Source organism: Pinus tabuliformis, chromosome 9, assembly GCF_031772625.1.
Source record: "Pinus tabuliformis cultivar Carrire ecotype Pingquan chromosome 9, CPIR1, whole genome shotgun sequence".
Taxonomy (NCBI): Eukaryota; Viridiplantae; Streptophyta; class Pinopsida; order Pinales; family Pinaceae; genus Pinus; species Pinus tabuliformis.
In genome coordinates, this window is record NC_142307.1 from 308,621,510 (window position 1) to 308,632,292 (window position 10,783).

General features: G+C 35.3%; 1 pseudogene; it reads left to right on the plus strand.

The window, feature by feature from the left end:
* The first annotated feature begins 4,776 nt into the window (after nt 1–4,776).
* Nucleotides 4,777–7,843, plus strand: LOC149148458 (protein OCTOPUS-like; annotated as a pseudogene).
* The last annotated feature ends 2,940 nt before the right edge of the window (nt 7,844–10,783 follow it).

Consider the following 10,783-nt stretch of genomic DNA (forward strand, 5'->3'; position numbering starts at 1 on the left):
GGACAATAATCCTAAAGTCCTTCCAACTGTAGTAATTACACTAAGTGATTGGGTTGGAATGGCTTTAACACCAAGTGATCTGGTTGTCAATGGCTAATTTTATTGAAACTACACCAAGTGATCTGGTTGTTAATAGCTTTAGAGTGTATTCAAAGTGATGGGGTTGTCACTTAGGTGTCCCTAAGACTCATTAATTGGGTTGTCACTTAGGTGTCCCTAAGACTCATTAATTTTATTTATTTATTTTTGATAAGGTTGACTAATTTGGCGACGTTGCAAAGGACATTCAAATCACCATAAATTCATAAAAAAACTTAACATTCAAATCACCATAAATTCATATAAACTTTCTCATGGATAGGAATCGATCCCAATGACCTCTGTCCATGTAGTTACTCTTCAAATCTTGCACTAGAGTTTTGCAGACCAAATGTCACTTTTGTGGTTTCGAAAACTCATCCAATCATTCTTACGTATGATTCCGTCCTATATCCTCACAACTATTTGTATGTACCCTCACACGTCAAAACATTTCTAGAGATTATGTAACATCGCCATCCTCAAGTTTTTCCAACTGTATCATTGTCTTTATGGTAATTGCGCCCAGTGATTTGGTTGTGAATGGCTCGAGTATTGAAACACCTCAATGACAATATTTGAAGCCAAGTTAGGAATTGTTTTAACATGGTATTGGTTAAAAATTATTTAATATTTTTGTATGAGTATGGTTAACTTAGTTTGTTTTGTTTTTTTTTTTTTTTTTAAAAGATAAATTTTATTATATTTAGTTGTTAATTGATAATAAAAATAATTACATTAATTGTTATTTGTGAATACGAGTTGATTTGTTATTGTTATTCAAGGAAAACTATGTTATTTGAAATAATAAACTAGTGATTTATAAAGGGGTAGACTTTCATTTTTGTCAAATGTTTTTGAGTTTTGGGTATTTCTCTTCTTTCCTTACTTTGAAGGAAGATAAACTCTTAATCAATAAAAACCAATTTTAAATTTTATAAGAAGCCTAAATAATAATTTCAACATAGTTACTAATGGCAAGAAAACCAATATCATTTCTAATTATGTAAATGCAAAACTCTTAAAAACTAAAAAATTTAAAATAATTTTATAAAAAGAAAGATAAATATATCTACACATGGTTTAAGAAAAAAAATATAAATGAAAAACTCTAAGAGAAAAACTCTTAAAAGAAAAAAAAATAAAAAAAAAAGAAAAGAAAAGCTAAAAACACTTTAAAAGGGGAAAATATATTTGTGAAAGCTTATTCTAAGAGATTTAAAGAAATACCAGGAGATAAAAGAGATAAAACATTATGTTTTTTTGATGAGTTTTTATAAATAAAATTGAGAAGAATGATCTCTTTTATCCTTTAAAGTTGGGTAAAATTAATTAATTTGTTATAAAATTATTTAATATGTTTGAAAAATAATTTTATGATTTAAATATTTATTCAAAAGTATAGGTTCTTATTTTCAAACATCTACAAAGAGATTTGAACTTTGAATTTCACAATTTATATAATAATTTATAACACAATAGTTGTCAATTGATTTATCTCATAAGCTTATTCAAAAGTATAATTTAAATGTGAATTATTTCATGAATATATTTTTAGATGAGTTTTGTTTAAAATTTGACAAAAACATTCTTAGAATAATAAATTTGAATGATCAAATATGTACATATTAAATGCTTTACCGTTTTTTTAAGTTTTAAATTAAATTATATATTTAAAAATATATTTTACACATTGAAGAAAAATATTTTGCTAAAATTTATATTATGAACTTCCAATGGAAAAAACAAAAAATATATAACAATTAGATTTTATAGGTGTCTATTAGATTTTATAGGTGTCTATTAAGGTAGGGAACAATTTCCTCTTGTAAGCTATTTAAAAAGCTCAACGAGTATCATAAATTTATTAATTTTTTTTTGAGTGTATCATTTATTAAGGAATATATGTTTATTAAGATATGAGACAATTGCTATTATAAAGTTTCATGGGTATCATAAATTTATTATTATTATTATTATTTTATTTTATTTTTTTATTTTTTACGTTTTTGGGTGTATGATTTATTAATAAATTATAAGGTGATTAATTTTGTATTAATATTAAGATTTATAAATTTTTAAAATGTAATTGTGAAAATATATTTTTTTAATAATTTTTTAATAATAATAAGTAATTTAAATTTTTAGATTAGTTAAATGTCATATTTACATATTAGATACCTTTGTTTATGGTGCAAGGACTCTTTCCATTTATTTATTTGATTATTTGGTTTTCTAAGATGTTCGTACTTTATCTCCCTCTAGATTTAAACTTACAATTTCCAAAAAGGAAACACATGTTCTTAAATGTTTGATGATATAAAAACTCATCATATAACATAAATACACACTTTAATTAATAGACAAAATGATTTTTTGGCCGAATTTTGGAAATACAATTTCTCGCGAGATTGTGATTTCTTGTTGTTTAAAATGCACTTTTGGATGCATAAATGGTTTTAGAACCCTGAAAAACCCCCAAGGTACTTGAACTTGTGATTCTTAAAATTTTCTATTTTATTTTTTCTTGCGAGATTGTGATTTCTTGTTGTTTAAAATGCACTTTTGGATGCATAAATGGTTTTAGTACCCTGAGAAACCCCTAAGGTACTTGAACTTGTGATTCTTAAATTATTTTATTTTATTTTGGACAAAATTGACCAGAAAAAATATTCAGGAAGGGACCATTTCATCTATTACTTAGACTACCCGTAACATAAATTCTTAGTCAAAGTTCATCACTAAACTATATAACCATCTAATCTTGTTTCAAATTACCCTATGGTCACTAGAATATGGTCACTAGAATATGGCAATACATGAAATCAAGGTTTTCACTAAATTAAAATTCTAATTGAATTTTTGGCAATTTGGGTTTATTTTGAATTGGGAAAAATCCTTAGGGACATTACTCTCCTTTGGTTACAAGATTATCTTACTCTTCTTTGGGCCGTTTTTCTTACTTATAGTAACAACTCTTATATTTTGATTGCAGTTGAGAACTTAGCTCCCTCCAAATCACCCTATCCTACTATTGAAATATATTCATATCTATTGAGATCAAGCTTTGAGATTTGGAATAATAGATTATTACTCTTAATGGATTGCCACTATGAGGATTCTTGGTTTTAGATGCTTAGCTCCCTCCAAATCACCCTATCCTACTATTGAAATATATTCATATCTATTGAGATCAAGCTTTGAGATTTGGAATAATAGATTATTACTCTTAATGGATTGCCACTATGAGGATTCTTGGTTTTAGATGCCAAAGAGACCCTTGCTACAAGAATCAACCTTAGGCCAAATACATAAAAACTCTCATTAATTAACCTCTAGACAATAACTCAAACAACAAAAATATAGCCATAATTGTGATAGTTAGTGTCTAGTCTAAAAAATGACAAGAGAGTGAACTTTGACCCACTTACGTATTTATATGGAGAGTACAATGCAAACCTCACATGTTTAAGGAGTTGTCTATAGTGTGACTTTTTGGACTTTTTGATGCCGAAATTCGGCGGAAAAAATTGAGGTGAAATCTTGATTTGTGGTATTTAAACTGTTTTTTTGACTATATATATGGATTCAGCACCTGAAAAACCCCTAAGGCACTTCGATTGTGCAAGGGTTACCATCAACTAGGGCACTTCGATTGTGCAAAGGTTACCATCAACTAGGGCACTTCGATTGTGCAGGGATTACCATCAAACTTAAACTTGTGATTTCGATAAATTCATGTCAGATTTTAGAGAAATTAGACTCGAAAAACCCACCTTAAAAGCTTTCCAAAAACAATTAGACTCGAAAAACCCACCTTAAAAACTTCCCAAAAACACACTAAAAACAACACATATATTTAACCATCCTCTCTAAATATATTTTAAACCATCCTTAAAAAAAAAAAACTAACCATTTCTATCCAATATTACTCATTTTAAAAATTAAAACTAATCACAATTTTCAAGATACAATTTCCAACCCTTTATGATGAATTCAAATTCATCCATTGCAAACTACAAATCTTAAACAAAATCCCTCCAACAAATCTATGATTTAGTAACACTTTACTATCACACATTTAATATCAAATGATTTTTTTGCGTATAGTTTGCTTAATTAAAAACAATTTATCTAATAATATAAAATATTTAGAATGTTAAGTCAACAATACATCATTAGTTATTGGATGTGCAAAAGTAAACATATGATTAACCACAACGGATGAATGGTCTTGCATATGTAGGATGGGGTCTCCTGTAATAATATATTGGATTAAAATATTAAGTAGTGGATAACGGCTCCCAACGCAGGATAATGGATCGATGGGACATTTTGGGGATGGGATTTAACATAAGAATCCGAGGATTGACTGCCAGTCTGCCAATCGAGTATTTTTTTTTTTAACTCCGGAGAAAAAAAGATAAATGTGCCCAATACATGGACAACATTGATAAACCAAAGGTTTGACAATGCGGTAAAATACAATAAATAATTTTATTATATTTGATAAAGTAGTGGAATAGTAATAATAACAATAATAATTGCAATAAATAATGTTAGGGAAGGACTGGGTAACTGTTGATAATGGAAATCATCACACGGGTGTGTTTATTATTATTATTTATAATGCTGTTGTTGAGGAATATTATTTGTTTATTTATTTTTGGTTTTTGATGGTGACGTTGCTGTTATTGTGGTTGATAGTGGTGGTGTTCTTATGATGGGGACCTTGTTGGAGAGGCTGTTTTTGAGGATGGTGGTGGTGATGTGGGGTTGATTGGGATGTTGTGGGAGGTTGATGGAACTCTGTGTTCTGGGATGATTCGCGGAGTGATCAGCTGAAGAAGAAGATTGGGGTCCTTGAAGAAGAAGATTTCTGGGCAAATAATTCAGATTTTTTCCGAAGGATTCTGATTAATTGCAGAGGAAAGTAGAAAACCAGATTGCAGGAATCAGAGCTGCTTACAGATTTTGCTTTGGTGGTGTATGAGAGATCTGGATTTTGGGTTTCAGTGATTATATTGGGGGTGATAATTTTGGCAGTGTTGTGAATGAAGTCGGGGATGTGGATGTTTTTGGGGTGACAGGTATTGGCTCTTATGGCAGTCTGTCATGGGAGGGATGGCCTGTGTGGTGTCCTGATATATGTAATTTGACAATGTACTGTGGCTCTCTCATGAATTTGGGTTTCTGTTGTAATGCAGCTTGAAGGCAGAGAATACTGAGGTCAGAGATCTGGTTTTTGTGTTTGTAAGTTCGAAGAAGTAGTCCTTCTCTCAGCACTGCAAAATGGAATGAATAGCTTTGTGAAGCCATAATGAATTTGGAGAGTCGTGCTGTTGTGAGGTGCCAGAGGCACCCAAAGGAGTTTGTGGTAGGGGTCTGTGCAGCATGTTTGAGGGAGCGCCTGGCCTGTGTTGACCCAGCAGACCGTCACACAAAAACCAGCTTCCCCACAGATGGGAAGGCTTCTAATAGAAAACCCATTCCAGACCCCAAAAGTCTCCAGAAGAAGAAGATGGTCATGGTCCCTGAAGCAGTCCCGGCCTCCTCCTCCCATGGACCCCAGCTGAGAAGAAGCAAGTCATTCTCGGAAGGAAGAGTGTAGGCTAGAGCTAAGATTGATGAGAGTTTTGCTTTGCAGCTTAAGAGAAAGTCCTGTGAGATTTGGGTCCGGAATACACTGGGGGCATTGTTCTAGATGAATGAGGATGAGAATCCAGCTACAGAAGTCATGGAATCCAACAACTCTATGGAGAATAATGGATGGTTCAAACCAGATGAAGTTGTCTTGGAGAAGCACGAGATTGAGCTCAGAAGTGATTCTTTGAAACATGTAACTAAACCTCTCAAACCTCTTGAGCCTGAGCCTCATAGGGTCTATGATAGTTTTGAAATAGGAGAGAGTTGTGTCAATGCTACTAGAACAATGAAATCCCACATAGATCACGAGACACAGAATAGGTTTCGTGTGCAAGTAACTGAAAGCAGCCACAATGCTTCTGAGGAAAACAAGAAGAAAACCACAAATCCAAACCCAAACCCAAACCCAATCACAAATGAATGTAGTGATTCCAAGGATAAGGCTAAAACATTTTGGTTGACAGACATGGTTAGGAAAAGAATACAGAAATGGAAGAAACTAAACCGTCAAAAACACCATCACCCACAATGCCATAATCTGTAGTCTCGTTACACAAGGTTTGAGATATTTGATGATGTGATGCCTTCCTGTGATGATGATCAAAGGTTTTCTATTGATATTGGTAGAATTTCCTGGGAGGATTCAAGGAATTCATGGGAGGAATCGAGAGCTTCTTGGGATGGTATTTTGATTGGGAAATTGGTGACGTCAACGATTATTGGGCATAAAGAAGTTGCCACTAGGTCCTCGAAAAATTAGGTTTTAGCAGAGTCCATTAAGCTTCATGGTGAGAAGGATGCCAATTAGCTAGGTGGGTCAGTGGAGACTCAGGATTACTACTCGGACTCTTCTCTGTCTCGTAGGCGAAAGAAGAACATAGTGGAAAAGCCAAAGCCGGGAATGGAGGAGAGTAAGTCTGTGTCTACAGAGAACAGGAATAATACCAAGGTTTCCCCTGCCACATTAGACGATGAAAATAATAAACCTGCGTCCGGAGAGACAGAGATGGAAGACACCCACAGAGAAAAATGTTCAGAGAACTGCGAGAACCCCTCTGATGAAGTGAGTTATCAGAAACAGGTCTCTGATGAAGTGAGTTATCAGAAACAGGTCTCGAAATCTCATAGATGGAGCAAGGCCTGGAGTAGGACCATCACGAGCCCGATGTGGGGACTTATTCAGAAGCGTGGTAGTAAAGATGAAGGGGGTTACGAGGGAGGGGATATTGAGGGTTCTAACTCATGGAGAGAATTACAGAGGGACAAGGAGGGAAGAAGGGGTTTGAGTAAAGGCGATTTCTTCAGCAATAGCAGTATTGGTTCTAGAAGTTTACATTTCAGTAATTTGAGTAATAGGCATGGAGTAGCAAACAATGGTAGCGTCATCCACAGGAGCAACAGCAATAACAATGCACAGAGGAACGGTAGTTGGCAGAGGAAAAGGAGGGATGAAATGATGCTGGATCGAAGCCGAAGTATTCATTATTCTCCTACCAATGTCGATAATGGGCTTCTCAGATTCTATCTCACGCCTTTGAGAAGCAGCCGGAGGAGCAGCACTGGGGGTACCAGAATAAGACCCCCACAGTCTTCCTCTAGAAATGCGTTGGGGCTACATTGAAGATGGATATGTTTATTGGCATTGGGTCTCAGAAGATATAGATGCGTTCATACTGAACTTTTGTAGATTTATTATGATCAGATTAACACGAGAGAATATTGGGATTGTGAGCTGTATCAAGCGATCGTTTTTCTGTTGGTATCCCATAGCAGTTGCGCAAGGAGCACGGATCATTAGTCCTGTCGCGATCACCGTCAATAGCACTTGCTGAAGTCAACCAGAGAGCATTGGTTCTGTTGCAGAAACATCATATCATTTTAGGAAGGAGTATTCTTTGCCCATGGAAGGAAAAAACAGCCCAGTCGAGGTCTGAAGCATTTTACTTTGATAAGCATTTTCTTTGTACACATTTTTACACTTTTGATTAGGGCATCGCAATATATAATGTAATCACACCGCTACACTTACAGATGCAATCTACCTCTGAAGTTTGCTACAATATGGCAAGGTTCTTATTGGAAAAATTAATAATGAGAATATTGCTGCCATCCATTTTCAGTGCTTTCTTCATGTTGTATAAGATGAATGATGTGCTTTCTTGCCCATTATTGATGGTGTCTAGCTAGGATTGACCTTAAAAATTGGTTATTATTATAATTGTGAATGCTTTAATCAGACAAACATAATATAGAAAAAACTTTGAAAAGCTGTGATTAAATAGCTAAAGAGAATAGAAGTGAATATGACCGGTGGATTGGCATCACACAATATAATGTAATCATAATGTAATCACATCACCACACTAAATAAACTTCCGAAGTTTGTTATAATATGGATAAAAATTCCTAGTGGAAAAATTAGTAATGGGAATATTGCTTCTATCCATTTGAATTTTTCTTCATTTTGTATAGGATGAATGGTGTGCCCATGATTGATTGTGAATATTTTCATTAGATGGTCATAGTATAAATAAAGCTCTGTTAAATAACTAAATTGAATAGGAGTTTCATGGTGGGGGTGGGGGAAATAATAAGGAAAACATAAAAAACGTTTTTACCTTTTTCCCTATTATTCCCTGCCCCCACTCCACCCTCATGATATTACATTGCTGGGGATTGCAGTAGGATTGAGTTGCTTTTGGAACTAGAATAAATCTATCTTAATCCGGACCTAATAAGCGCTGAGAGGAATGAAATATAAATAGAAGCACACACTTATACGTTATTGTTGCTTAAAAGTTTGGGGTTTAAGATGAATTGATTCTGATTCATTTTATGATTATATATTTGGTTGTTATTGTTATTGGCTTCTAACATGTTTTCATAATTATGGATTTCAATTTAGTTTATTAGTGTTACAGATGTGACAAATTTAATTGGGCTGTATGTGCACCTTGCTCCTCTTTGCAATCAATTTAGTGTTTGGCTAGTTTGAGTTTCTTAGTTTTGATCTACTTGTTTTTTATTCTCTTAATCAAAGTGGTACTGCTTGCCATTTTATTTTGGAGGGCAATCTGAAATATAGAAACCTCTGAGATGCAAAAACTTATCAGACAAGCCTTTATGCCAATGTTGCCTTCTGTTTCTGGTTTTGCATCTGGTAAAGTTAACGCAGCTTCCTTTTCTTACATGCTATGGTCGCAAATGTCAGGAGGTAGGAAATCATGGGTTCCGCACCTTTCTTTTATGACAGGGAAAGGAAATGAGAGTTAGGGTATTGATGCTCAATTTCAATGGGAAATTGGGTTCTTTTCAGGGCAAAATCTAGCACGAGGGGGGATTTAACCAGATCAGACTAGTTTAATGTGTAGTTGTTTATTTCATCCTGCAAGAGAAAACAAACTACTTTCTGGAAATACAAAATTTATTCATTTCAGTCTTTTAGCAGTTGTCTTTCTAGTTTTACCTGCGCGGGTGTTGTCCAAAAGAAACTTTCATGAATGATCTTGGACATTACTTTGAAAACAGGGAAACAGGGATGCCTCGCAACAATTCTGAAATAGGCACTTGATTTGAGCATATGTTACTGCTTTCCTCTAAAAGATCACACCCATACCTCTAATCTTTTTCCTGAAAAAATACATCCTCAGGCAACCATTGGGCACTTGCCCTCATTCCGAGAATGCTACCTAGTGTAAAGTAGGTCAGCTGCCACTCAGACTATTATAAGCTGATCCTGGAGGGATGGCGAGTGAGGTCCACATAGGCAGAGGCACCAGTTTGGGGAATTGATCCCGAGACATCCTGCATAGTTCTCAACCATTCGAGCTAACCCACCAGACAGATAAGCTTGTAATCTGTCATGATGAAGGGTATTTACTACTTCGATTAAAATGAACTTTTCAGCCTGGATCTTTATCTAGTGCTCTGAATCTATGTTCATCAGATGCTTGCTATCGGTACTTTCTGTGTAGTCCACCATGTTACAACCCTTGATTGTGTTGGCTTGGTGTGTAACTTTGCTGTGCCCAAGCCCCAAGGGTTAGCTCAACTGGTCGAGTCCCTGTTCTTAAGTACTTTGCCGATTGAGAGGTCACAGGGGTCAATTCTCCTCGACACCCTTGGGGTTAGGCCTTGCTAGTCTAGCCGACTGGCTTTAAAAGATTCCCTTTGGGGTTGATCTGCCCAGATTTTCCAAGAGAAAAACCTTTGTGCCTAAATTGATTGTTATGCAAGCCAACACAGCATGCTGGGTGTACATTTCTAAGTAACATATGGGCTGTATATATACTCAAGTTTCCTTACCACCCATGCCAGCCCGCATCTCCCCCACCCCCCCGAAAAATAAACGAGGATGCAGAAACATGTTGCTGTACCATGTGACATTCCAACTTTCGATACATTATTGTTTAGCTGAGACCCCCTTTCAAGGTGTTGCAGAGTCAGTGCTTAGGTATGGCCATACTCATGGAGTTACTATAACGTCATTAAATCAAGTTTGAGTACATTAGGTTGAAATGCAGAAATTAAATAAAACAAGGTTTTTGGGTTGGTGAAATGATTATTTTGGACTGTCTTGACTCTTGATCCTTCTTGGCTTTCATCAATTATCTTATTTTTTATTAATGAAAACCTTGTGGGATTCCTCCCGCCCCTACCCACTGATTGGAATATCTGGATGGAGGGTGGCTCGACTGCCAACCACAATAGTGACTGGTCCCCCAAGGGACTTAACCAGATTTGATCCTTTGACTTGTGGCCTTTGTGTTGATGACATGATTCTGGGTGGATGATTCAACTAATTCAGCTAACCCTTGGGGATAATTTTTCTTTCAGATTTTCCCTTAAGGAAAACCTTTTGGGATCCCTCGCATTTCCCTGTGATGTCCAGATGGAGGGTGGCTCAACTGCCAACCGCATTAGTGGCTGGTAACCCAGTGGGACTCAGCTGGACTAGAAACAGAGACCCCATGCCAAACTTTGCCTTGAAACAGTCCATTCAAACTGATCGAGTTAACCAACTTTTTTTGATATTGGAGAATTGTATCATTGGCATGCA